Consider the following 12,443-nt stretch of genomic DNA (forward strand, 5'->3'; position numbering starts at 1 on the left):
TAAATATGGCTATTGAGGATGAGTGTGATTGTAAATGAGACTGCTGAAATTCTACTGTGTCTTGCAATGACCCTCAAGAAAAACATACCTGTAGATCATGGTAAGTTTCCCTTGGAACTAGTGCCCCATGATCCTTGGGTTTTGTTTCTTAAAATAATACCATTGGGGTATATTTTTTCACAATGATGTCCATGAATTAAACAAGTATAAACCTTCTAAACGTATTGCAAGACATTAGGAAATACAAATTCGTGAATTTATATACTGGGAAAGGTCACAAAGTCGTCTTCTGGGGTGCTAAGCATATTCTAAATCTTAATTTAATGCTCATTCCAAGGAGTATATGTGTATTAGCCCATTTTCATACTGCTATAAAGAACTACCTGAGACTAGGTAATTAACAAAGGAAAGAGGTTTAACTGACAGTTCAACATGACTGGGGATGCCTCAGGAAACTTACAATCAAGGCAGAGGTGAAGGAGAAGCAAGGCACCTTCTTCACAAGGTGGCAAGAAGGGGCAGTGTTGAGTGAACAGGGAAGATCTCCTTATAAAAAACCATCAGAACTTGTGAGAATTCACTATCATGAGAACAGCATGGGAAAAACAGCCACCATGATTCAATTCCCTCTACCTGGTCTCTTCCTTGACACATGGGGATATGGGAATTACAATTCAAGGTGAGATTTGGGTGGAAACACCAAGCCTAACCATATCAATGTGTGTATATAATCACAGAGCTGTACACTTAAGATTTGTGCACTTTAATCTATGTAGATCATTTTGCAATTTTTTTAAGTTAAAAAACAAAACAAAAACATCCTGACATCCCTAAGTCATTTTTCAAATGACAGCTTAGAACAAGAACTGTTAATGTGAACCTTAAGTATCACCTCCCAAATTGGAAGCCCATTTCCTATTCTCCAGCCCTTGCCTCCCAAATCCTTTTATAGTCTTCATGTGCAAAAATGTCAAGGCAGAACTCTTCCTGGTGCGAATTTACTATTCAAATCTGGAAACATTCATGCTAAAGTGAGATTTCCAAGAAGGACTGTAATGCCTTTATAGAGAAGAAGTAAGATGAGAAGTTGTCCAGACAGCTGGCAGGAAAAAAGGACAGAGAGAAGGAAGATGTAAAGTGTTCTGAAATACATACAGAGCTGGAGATCAAAGATCCCTAGTATGTCTATCCTCAGGAGCCCCCACAGGCTTCTTGATCCTCAGTTCATCATTCCCACCATTATTCATATTCTTATAACCTATGCCTCTCACATCAACTCACCTCTCTCTCACCTGCTCAATCCCCAGGTATAGGACAAAAGGAACTACAAAGTCCCCAGCTATGCTGTCTGACAAAGACAATAGGGGCTGTAACAATAGCTCAGCCTCATGTTTAAAAATCAAAATGTCCATTTGATTTTCAATTTAAGTTAGAAACTTTTCTGGCTCTTGGGAAGGAAAACCCAAAGCATATTCCATACCTCTGTTTATGCAATACACAGACATCTGAGTATGTGGTAAACATAGTTTTTGTAGCACATGTTGTTCCCTGTTTAGTTCATTTAGCCTGACAGAGTTCATAAAAATGAATGCAACAATAGTAATATTTCATTTAGGTCCACTGGCATTTCTCATGATGTACATTAAAAAGATGTAATATAGATTATAAATGTGAGAGCAGGTGTATACAGACATGCATTTAACTCCAAGGTACATTAATAGAATGATAAATTCCATGTATTAAATCTACAAGGACCAAAATACTCTGAGTTAAGACATCTGTATAGAATTAGGTGCCAAATGAAATGTCACAATCAAATAAAACATTTCTTTATGAGAATCACATGATTTTTTAGAGCTAGAAAGAACCTTTGAAATCGCTCAGTAAAACTTGCACATTGACAGGTATCTAACCTGAGTTTTTAAAAAATTAAATGACTTATATAAGCTCACACAGCAAGTTAGTGAAAAAGACACAGCTAGAATCTTCCTTCTCCAAGTGCAGTGCTCCTTCTACCACATCACTAGCAGCAATGGCTTATGAAGAAGAAATGCACAAGATCTCACTGTAATAACCTCATGTGCTCATTTCAGTGTGTCAATGAATTTTTTTGTGATGCATGCTCATAATTTCTCATAGTTCTGCTAACTCAGTCAATCTCCCTTCTTGAAGACTGGAGCTGGAACCAAACCGGATTCTTTAGACCCTAAAGCACATAGTACAAATTAAATAGACCCTGTGGGGACTTAATTGGTTGGTGAGTCAAATATTGGTCATTTACATTCTACATGGGTATTAACACAGGGTCTACTTATCCAAACAAGATAAAAATTGTATTTATTTAATATAATACCTTCATCCTAACTAGACCAACCTAACCTGAAAACTGAAATTGAAAAGAAGTATTACAATTTAAAATGTCTCAACACAGAACTCAGAACCAAAGCAGACAGATGCAAGGACAGCAGGAAATGAAAGAGAATAGCAATTTCAGGTTTCCAATCCCAGAGCACCTTGTGATTTGAAACGAAAGGGTTTCAAATCACAAATGTAAAAGATCATCAAGACATAGTCTAATTTCTTAAAAAATATGAAAATTTCAACTGCAAAACTTCACCGGATATCTGACATAAGATTACCAAAGACCTAAACTGAGGGTCACAGAAAACACTCAAACAAGCACCCAGCATTGCTGCTGCCCAGTTTGGCTTTGAGAAATTAAATTTGAAGAATATTAACTTCAGTTTACCCTTCTATGCAGCAGCATAAGTCAGAAACTGTGCCTGTGTCTCAGCTGAAATGTAAAGCTAAGTACAAGGCAGCTGACTCTGGTTTAGACAATACAGTCTTACAACTACTCTTGCCGCAAGGACAGTGAAATATTGCAATAGGAGCAGATTGCTAACGAATACAAATGATTAGAAGATTTTGTGTAAATGTTTGAATTTAGAAAATTATCAAGAAAGCAAAGACCAAGAAATTAAGGTTAGCACAAGCTGTCTTTTGTTCTTTTATAGAAATGTGTGAATGGTAACCATTAACAGCACTGCCTTGGACACTAGTAAAATTCCTGTAGAGTGTTTTATAAAGGTAATGAACTTATATGTGCCTCACTGAACAGGCCTGCTATTAAATCTTCCCTAAGAAATGGGATAAGATTGCTGGGGTGTTTTGTGAGCAGTGTGAGCTTCGCCTGTACATAGTCAGGAATTTTAATTACTGGCCCCAAAATTATGATTTCCTTGAGTAAAATAAAATAGAAACCAATCCAGTACACACTCCACATCATCAATTTTTAATTTACCTAATTTTAAAGATTTTAAGATTTCTTTTGTTAGAAGTAGATTTGGGGAAAAGGAGTAAAGTAGAACTCTCAAATGACAAATGTCCAGCCTTGACAACCCAATCACAAACAAATTAAATGTCCATCTCTGTCACAGCTGGCAACCCCAGCCTGGCCTGGGGGAAATCCTCCATGTCATTTTGAACAAACATATTAGAGGCTAATCAAAATCTAATGAATCCCTTGGGAAAACAGCTCCTTAGTCCACATCTATAAGAACTTTACCAGTTTGGAGGAGGAATCTACCAGTTATTTTCTGGAATAACAATGGTTGTGTAAATAATAGAACTGGACACCCCCAGGAAAATGTTTCAGCTATGTCTATTATCCAAATCTATGTCTTCACTCACCAAAGTGTCAGGTGATGCATCTGTCGATCTAACAATACATTTTAATACTGACATGTAGGGAGAGAAAAGACCAGAAGGAGAAAAGTCGTCAGGGCAAAGGAAAGAGGCGATTTTTGACTTCTAAACAAAGTCTGTCTGCAATTATTTGGTCTCATCAGCCCCTGCAGTTTATTTTGAATTTTCTGAAAGTATGATAAAAAAGGAGAGAGGCTGATAAGGGTCAGTTTGGAACATTAATCAGAGGAAAACAAGGGACATGAAAAGGGCAAGGAAATAAGAAAAAGGCACCAAAAAAGTTATCATCAGCAGTAATCACATTTGCCCTGAACCCTGGTTTTTTTGAGGACTGCTTACAATGCTGAAAGATGAGCTCTTTCAATTAAAAAAAAAAAACCTGTAATAACTATATCAGACAGTTGTCATGGGCTTCCAAGATGCCAGGCACTTCATACACACTGTCTCTAAATCTCATTATTGCCTAGCTAGGAAGGTGTTATTATCCCCATTTTGTAGATGAGGAAACAATTCCAGAGAAGTTCAAACCTTGCCAAGCACAAAGCCAATAAGTAGCAAACGAAAATTCCTACCCAGAGGCTGAGTTGTTTTTACCTCACCAAAATCAAATCCTGTCCTTTCTGTCTCTCTCTCTTTCTGGTCTTCTCAATAGTTTTCTCTCTCAGGGAAGCCCTATTGTTTATAGCTCCAAATCTAAAGCCGATTAAAAGCCACCCCATACCAAAAGGCTAATCCAAACTGTGTAATCAGCAAGACAGGTAAAATCACTTGGCTCTCTTACATCGCAGATTATATAATTAGTCAAAGCAAAACGGGGCAAAAACATGTGGGAGCAAACAGATTTAGGGCTACACTTCCCTATGTACATTCAGCCTTTGCACAAAGACTTACTGTTCTCACCTTTCTTAGCAGATTCTAAAGTAGTGGGTTCCAATGCCACTTTAAGGTTTACAATCCCTGGAAGGGCTCAGATGAAAATGAGGCAGCATCCATATGGTTCCAGTTTACTCCTCTGCCCCCACAAAGAAGCCTACTATACACCTCTAATTAAAGGATAAACATTAGCACTAGAAATTGTAATTAAAGGATTTATACATACCTAGGATCCTCTTGACAACACACTCATTTATATTACTTGTAAAAGTTTTATTTACTTACATGCCAACTTACAATTGAAATGCGGTTTTATGGTCCATTCCAAAGGCATAACTTGAAGAGGGTGGAGACACCTTTGGGGAAAAAGAAAACTAATCAAACTTTGGATTGAACTGATGACTTTTTTTCCAGGCATGGTGGCTCATACCTATAATCTCAGCACTTTGGGAGGCCGAGGTGGGCAGATCACCCGAGGTCAGCAGTTGGAGACCAGCCTACCCAACATGGTGAAACCGTCTCTACTAAAAATACACACACACACACACACACACAATTAGCTCGGGGTGGTGGCACATGCCTGTAATCCCAGCTACTAGGGAGGCTAAGGCAGGAGAGAAGAGATTGTAGTGAGTGAAGATGGCACCACTGCATTCTAGCCTGGGCAACAGAGTGAGACTCCATCTCAAAAAAAAAAAAATTACTTTTTTAAATTGTTTGAAATCTCTCTGAGAACTGTATTAGTAATCTGTGCTAAAAGCGATTTTGGTGTCCACATACTAGACCCCTTGGGGACATTATGATGTTACTTAGTGTCAAAATAGCAAGGGAGCAAGAGCCTAGGAGTTGGAGTCAGAAATGCAATAGCTTGGAATTCTGGCTTTGATTCTTTCTAGTTGTTGACTTGAGGTATATTATTTAAATTCCTTGAGTCTCAATTTCCTTATAGAGCAAGATCAATATATGTTTCGCAGAGTGGTTGTGGATATTGAATAAGGTAAAGTACATAAAGTCCAACAGAATGCCTTGGCACATATCAGGGTGAAAAGCTGTTCTGTCCTATATTTCTTTGTCTAAACTCTAGTAACAGATTCATTCAACCAGTGTTTCAACAAGTGCTGTTTGTGCTTCTTCAAGGTAAAATGCACAAATCCAGGATTTTAGACACTAAAAGGGGTAAGTTATTATCTTTTCTTATTCTTAAAGATCTTATATATTAATGGAGGACTTATACATTATTTACACATACATAGAAATTTTATCTTAGGTACAATGTGATAAGTAAAACTAATAGCTAATAGTTATTGAACTCTTTCATTATGCCAAATACTGTGATTTATACCATTTAGTTTAATGCCTATAACCTTAGGGCTACAGGAAGTATTAGTAAAGTTCTGTGAAAGCCCAGAGAAAGAAATTATTAATATCAAGAAAGGAAACCCTGAAGGCTCTTCTAAAGTATTTGTGATATTTAAATCAGGTTTTGAAAGATGAGCAGGATTTTAACAACCTGAGATAGTTAATGGCCTAGGAGGAAACAGCAAATGTAAAGATGACGAAAGCACTCAGTTCAGTATTTCTAGAAAACACAAGCATCTCGTAGAAGCCACTGAACTAGAAGATGAAGCTGTAAAGATAGGATGGAGATAAATGGTAGAGAGCACAGAGACCATGCTAAGAACTAGATCATTCCCCTATCAATTGCCCAATCAGGCCTATGTTTTAAGAAGACCGTGGGAGTGGATGGAGCAAATTAGAAAGAGGAGTAACTGGGCTGGGCACGGTGGCTCACGCCTATAATCCCAGCACTTTGGGAGGCCGAGGCAGGTGGATAGCAAGGTGAAGAGATCAAGACCATCCTGGTCAACATGGTGAAACCCTGTTGCTACTAAAAATACAAAAAAATTAGCTGGGCATGGGGGCGCATGACTGTAATCCCAGCTACTCAGGAGGCTGAGGCAGGAGAATTGCCTGAACCCAGGAGGCAGAGGTTGCCAAGATCGCGCCATTGCACTCCAGCCTGGGTAACAAGAGCAAAACTCCGTCTCAAAAAAAAAAAAAAAAGAGAAGTAACTGGATATAGAGAGTCCAATTCTGGGCCTGAAAATAAAAGTCCAAATGGTACATATATTCACTACTATCCCTGCCAATGAGTTAAGGTAGAAAGACACAGTTCTTTCCAGTGGCACTGGTCTGTGGTGGGGGGAATAAAAGATACAACCTGAATTTGCGGCTGTCACTGTTTTCCAGGAAGATTAGACTCCTGACAGCCCAAACTGTGGATTGAAAGGGTCTTCGTGTGGGAAATTCAACAGGCTAAGAAAAAGTTGTTTAATAAAATTTAGGAACCAGAGAGGAGATATAAGCCAAGTCTAGGCCTCAGGAAGATTCATACTGGAATTTTGTTTTTACATATCTGGGCCTTTTGTAGCTACGTGGCACACTCGTAAAAATTTAATCACCGACTCCATCAACTACAAAACAACGACTTGATAGCCTTTCTTTTCTTTTTTGCAGTGAGTGGAAGGATAAGTTTTTTGTTTTTGTTTTTGTGGGGTTAGTTTTTTTTTTAATATTTAATGCTCCTCAGTTCCTCAAGGAAAGGGTGTTTATCCTCATCCTTATTTCCCAAGCCCCTACACAGGACATGGGACATAGAGGACGCTGCATCATTTAATAAATATTTAATTATTTAATCAATTAACTCAAGGCAGAAGGTCATAATAGGCTAAACCAGACTTCAGCTGGTTCTAGTTATATGGATCAATGTGAGAACCGCTTCTTTAGCATTTTAGACAACGTGGCTCCATAAGTACCTTAGGTCCATTTCCAGCCCATCCTTGCATTTGTGAAAAAGGAAAAAAAAAAAGGTTTCTAAGAGAAGGCTGTTTCTACCTCCCCCAAGCTCTGTAATATGTATAAGACAGCATAAAATGCAATAGAATTTTTGTCCATAAATAGATATTTATTCAGAACCTTTAAGCATAGAGTATTGGCATTTTTGTGAATTGGTCTCCTCTAAACAGTTTAATGCCTTATATATGCTAATATATATGATTTATATATGTTTTTAGATAGACAAGCCTACACAAGAAGTCTAGAAATTACAAACCTTCATTTTCTACCTTGAGTCTCCTATCAGTCTGTAATTGAGTCCTCCCTCTGGTCTCTGTTTGTCTTTACCTTTCATTTATTCCTTCTCTCTCTGCAGTGTCTCAGCTCTTTCTTGTTGGCCTTGGACATGAATTTTCAGTCAAATGGTTCTGTCCAGTTTTCTCTCTGATGGAGCTGTGTATGACTTGTACAGCTCCAGGGTAATTGAGAAGATAAAGGAAAATTATCATTCCTTGTCCAACTCAAAGTTAAATATGTAAAAGATAAATATTTCTTTTGTCTGATTGCATATTCAAGAAGACTCTATTGATATGCTTACAGAGTTGTTCTGATTTCTTTATTTTTCCTAAGCATCTCTTCTATCATCCTTGATAGGTATGTGCCAGAACTCCAGAGAATATGGTTAGAACCCTGGCCCAGAAAAAATAGGTGGAGGAGAAAATCCTGTCTTGAGACAATACCATAAAGACATAAAGTAGCAAAAATTAATTTTCATGATGTTGGGATTTTTCATATTTAAAAATTACATATCTATCTAACAAATAGTTCTTAATGGCTCTACTCTGAAACTAACTTCAACCAGCTGGGACATAACATGAACAATGCTGACATGCAGGAGTTAAAAACCTGAGCCCCAACACAGTCCTAATTTCCATAAAAGGATAAAAATTATTGTGAAAAAAATCCAGAGGCAAAAAAGGGCTGGCACACGGAGAACTTTGGATAAATTATGTTCCATTAAACACAGCATAACTTTTAATGTTGTACTTACTGGACACTTTGTAGACCTTTTTTTTTTTAAAAAAATATGATTACAGAATAATCTTCATTTTTGAGAGAACAAAACCAGAAAAAATGAAGCTAAACTTCGACTTAAAAGATTAGATCGAGCATGAAATAGCTTCATGGCCAAATTTCAGGGGTCTTGCTTAAGATTAAGATGAGGAGAGGTTCTACTAACGGGGAGAAAGGATTTCAGGTCTTGCAAACATTTAAATCGTGTATAACATAAGTTTGGGATTTGTCACAAGAAGCAACAAAAGGAAAACAGTTCATTGGATACACCAGTCTTTTGCACAGTTCATTATCACTACTTAAAACACTTTCTGACTTGACAAACTACTAGTAAACTCTCAAAACCCAAATCAGTTGTCACCTTCTCTAGGAGGCCTTCTTTACCCCAACCTCAGCTGAAGTTAATCCTGCCCTTCTCTATATCATTCTCTACTGTGTACATAGTTCTATTATTGTGCTTAATTATATTTATATGTTCATATATCATCTTCTCTACTCAAAATATTAATTCCTTGAAAGCAGGCCAATATCTTATTGATCTCTGAAAAAGCAGAGTATCAGAAACATAATAGGCACATTATTCACTTTATTCAACTAAAGAAACAAGGAGTAAATGTGCAAAATTGGTAAGCAGTTCTTCTTGAGCATATTTTGCACAGTCAAGAAATCTAACAATGTTTAGCCTTCAGCACCTTTGCCCTTCTTTGGCAAATTCTTTCACTCCCTTGATTTCATCTGTTTTCATTATGATTACCAAATCTGCATTTCCTTTCTTGAACTTTTGTCCAGATTCTAGATTTGCTTTCACTGCCTGCTAAACATTTCCACATGAATAGCTCATGAATACCTCAACTTTCAATGTACCCAAAAAGAATTTATTACTCCTCTGCCACACATTTACCCTTCTTGCTGTGTTCTGTGTATTGGTTCATTGCTTCACCATCATCCCTGTATGACAAGTTTAGCACTTATAATCAGCTTTTCTCCCCACTTTTGCATCCCTCACCCTGTTCTCCCATTGCCAAGTCCTTTCAGTCTGCCTACCCACCGTCTTTTGCTTATCTCTTCTCTTTTCCACTTCTACTGCATTAGTTCAAACTCTCAATATATTCCTCCTGACCAATGTAATAAACTGCTAAGAGGCTGCCTGCTTCAAGCCTTTTTAACACAACTCCCATTATTCTGCAGATTACTTTCCTAAAACAGCAATATATTTATGTCGGTTTCCTGCTCAAAGGCATCACTGATGGCTCTTCACTGGTGCAATTTCTCCTTCTGGCATGCCAAGGCCTTTGAGAGAGCCCCATATACACCCATCATTTTTTCATACTGCCCCACACAGTGAACACTCCATTCACACCCTCTCTAGCCATATCTGTCTACTCCTCAAACATGCCCTCTGCTGCCCCATCCTCCACAAGTCAAGGTTGTTCTACCATACCGGAAGGTCCTCCTATCTCACACTTCTCCTTCTCAATTTCCCTATCAGTGTCCTGTTCATCCTCTAGGCCAGTGGTTCTTAACCTGTACTCCATAGACCCCAAAGTGTCCAAAGGTAAAATTAAGAGATTTGTGATTTGGATGGGAGAAAAATTACATTTCTGTTTTTGCTAATTTCTAACTGAAATGTAGTATTTCCTTTCATTGTGAATCTAGGCAACGAACAATAAAAATATTAGAAGTACATAAGACTTTGTCACAAATAGAAATCACATATACATCCATATCACATTATAGTCATTACAGATAACTTGAATTATTTATGATGTTCATTACTACTTTGCAATTACAATAGTTACTACACCTGCAAATGAATTTTTTTATTTAATGCCTTAAAAAAGTGTACTTATTATATCACAATTTTTTACATTTCAATAGCTATTTTGATACAATTGGTTTTCATTATAATCCTTTCTCGTTTATTTTACACATTCCAAACATTATTTTGGGAACAGGTCATTAGACACAATAATGATTAAGGATGTCTGTCTAGGTTTATCCTAAACTCTACCAAAAGAAGTTTTCCCACACCTCACCCTTACCCCACACAGTATAAATTAATATTTTCGTCCAGGAGTTGGCCAGCGAGCTGGGACCAAGCAATGTTGCACGGAGCCGGGCTCATCTGCAAAATGCCGCAGCGGCGGCGCACTCGGAACTGGGTCCTGCGCGGCCCAGCCTGGCGCAAGCCCCCTGGAGGCGCTGCTGGACCCCAGCTACCCCCGCACCCACGGGGCCCTGATGAAAATGGCGCAGATGGTCACCCTGTTGATTGCCTTCATCTGCGTGCAGAGCTCCCCGTGGACGACTACAGTGCCTACGGCGCCTACAACTACTTTGAAGTGGTCACCCTTTGCGACTTGATAATCAACCTCGCCTTTTACCTGGTCCACCTCTTCCGCTTGCTCACCTGTATCAGCTGGCCCCTGTCGATCTTCGGTTTCGTGGCCACCTTCCTCTGCATGGCAAGCATATGGCTGTCCTACAAGCTCTCGTGTGTAACCCAGTCCACAGATGCTGCCGTCTGATGAGGCCACAGCCCCTCGGCCCCTCAGGAGCTTTGTAGAGAGGAGGACGTGTGCCCCAGGCAAGGCCTCTGGACCTTTGTTCCTGTGCCAGTCCTGCCAGGCTGGTGGGCAGCAGGAAAGGCCTGCACCCTCTTCCTGCTTTCCCAGGAAGGCAGCTCCCTGAGCTCCTGAGCCAGCTGGAAACTCTTTCTCCCGCCTTCCGGGGGGAACATTCCTCCCTTCTGGGAAAGGAAAGCAGCCTTCAGGGAATTCTGTTTTCTGCCTTCCTACTTCTGGAACCACCTCAGGTACTAACGCCCCTCATTTAGCACAGCTGGAGGGGTTTATGAATACTCCTGCCTAAATCCCTTCTACTTCTAGCTTCTCAGGGGAGTGATGCCTTAAGAAACAGAGCCCCTCCTAACTGATCCGGCTTGTCAGTCGGTCCACTTTCCTGAAGCGAGGCGTGTCTGTAGAAACACTGTGGTTAGCCTGTGCCCAAGGAGACCTTGCCTCTCCTCTCCATCTCTGCCTCTGTTACCATTGTGCATGTGTTTGTGTGTTTTTTAATAAAATATTGACTTGGAAAATAAATAAATAAATATCTTCTTCTACCTTGATTCCATCAACTAGTTGAAACCCCTCCTGAAGCTCTCATTGCCTGCCTTCCTTTGTAGTTATTTATTAGTCATTTACAAGGCTTTGAGATCCTGGGGATAGAATCATTTATTTCCTGTTTTTAAGTAGCCTGCGGTGATTGTGTCCATGGTAGGTGATGAACCTGAGTTGTGCTGAACACATTTCTTTTTCAGGGAATTTTAGTTTGATGGAAATCAAATCAAGAAAATAGACATGTTGCTAATGTGTTCTGGTGGCTGAAGTGGGTTTGTCAACTTTTAACCCAAACTGACAAACTCCTAACTGATTTCTATGTCTCAAAACAAGATGGAAAAACAAAGGCAAGGATGAAAAAGGTGTCTCTAGAATTCCACCTTCAGTAATCCAGACACACAGCAATGAATAATTTATATATTTATATATATATATGTCTTTATGTATATATCACTATATATGCATATACTACATAACAATAGTTTGGCATGAAGTATATAATGTGTACTATATATATATATATACACACACACAAAATATATTATATATATATAATTTTATTTATAGTTCCATCACACAAGAAACAGTGTAAATGAGTTGGATTTGAACATTCACAAGAAAATATGTGAAATACCGATGAAAACCATCCATGCTTCAGGGTCAGAAAAAGTATTTTTGAAAAGTATTTTTATTATTACTTGCTATTGCATAACATAAGGTCTTTGTGTGAAGATATAAAATAGTTTCTTCAATGACAGTATTTTATGTTCATTGATACCCAAATCCATAATCTTAATGGTATGGTATAAGGAAATAATGTAACATAACACATCC

The 12,443-nt window shown here is 38.6% G+C and overlaps 1 long non-coding RNA gene and 1 pseudogene across 1 annotated transcript in view; one reads left to right on the top strand and one right to left on the bottom strand.

The window, feature by feature from the left end:
* Positions 1–7,899, bottom strand: part of LOC103794546 (uncharacterized) — a 31,253-nt gene extending 23,354 nt beyond the window's left edge. The window contains exon 1 of the long non-coding RNA XR_621929.4: positions 7,694–7,899. This is a non-coding gene — a long non-coding RNA (uncharacterized LOC103794546). The remainder of the gene's footprint in view (positions 1–7,693) is intronic.
* Positions 7,900–10,592: 2,693 nt separating this feature from the next.
* Positions 10,593–11,576, top strand: LOC100389806 (CKLF-like MARVEL transmembrane domain-containing protein 7 pseudogene; annotated as a pseudogene).
* The last annotated feature ends 867 nt before the right edge of the window (positions 11,577–12,443 follow it).

Source organism: Callithrix jacchus, chromosome 7 (genome assembly GCF_049354715.1).
Source record: "Callithrix jacchus isolate 240 chromosome 7, calJac240_pri, whole genome shotgun sequence".
Lineage (NCBI taxonomy): Eukaryota > Metazoa > Chordata > Mammalia > Primates > Cebidae > Callithrix > Callithrix jacchus.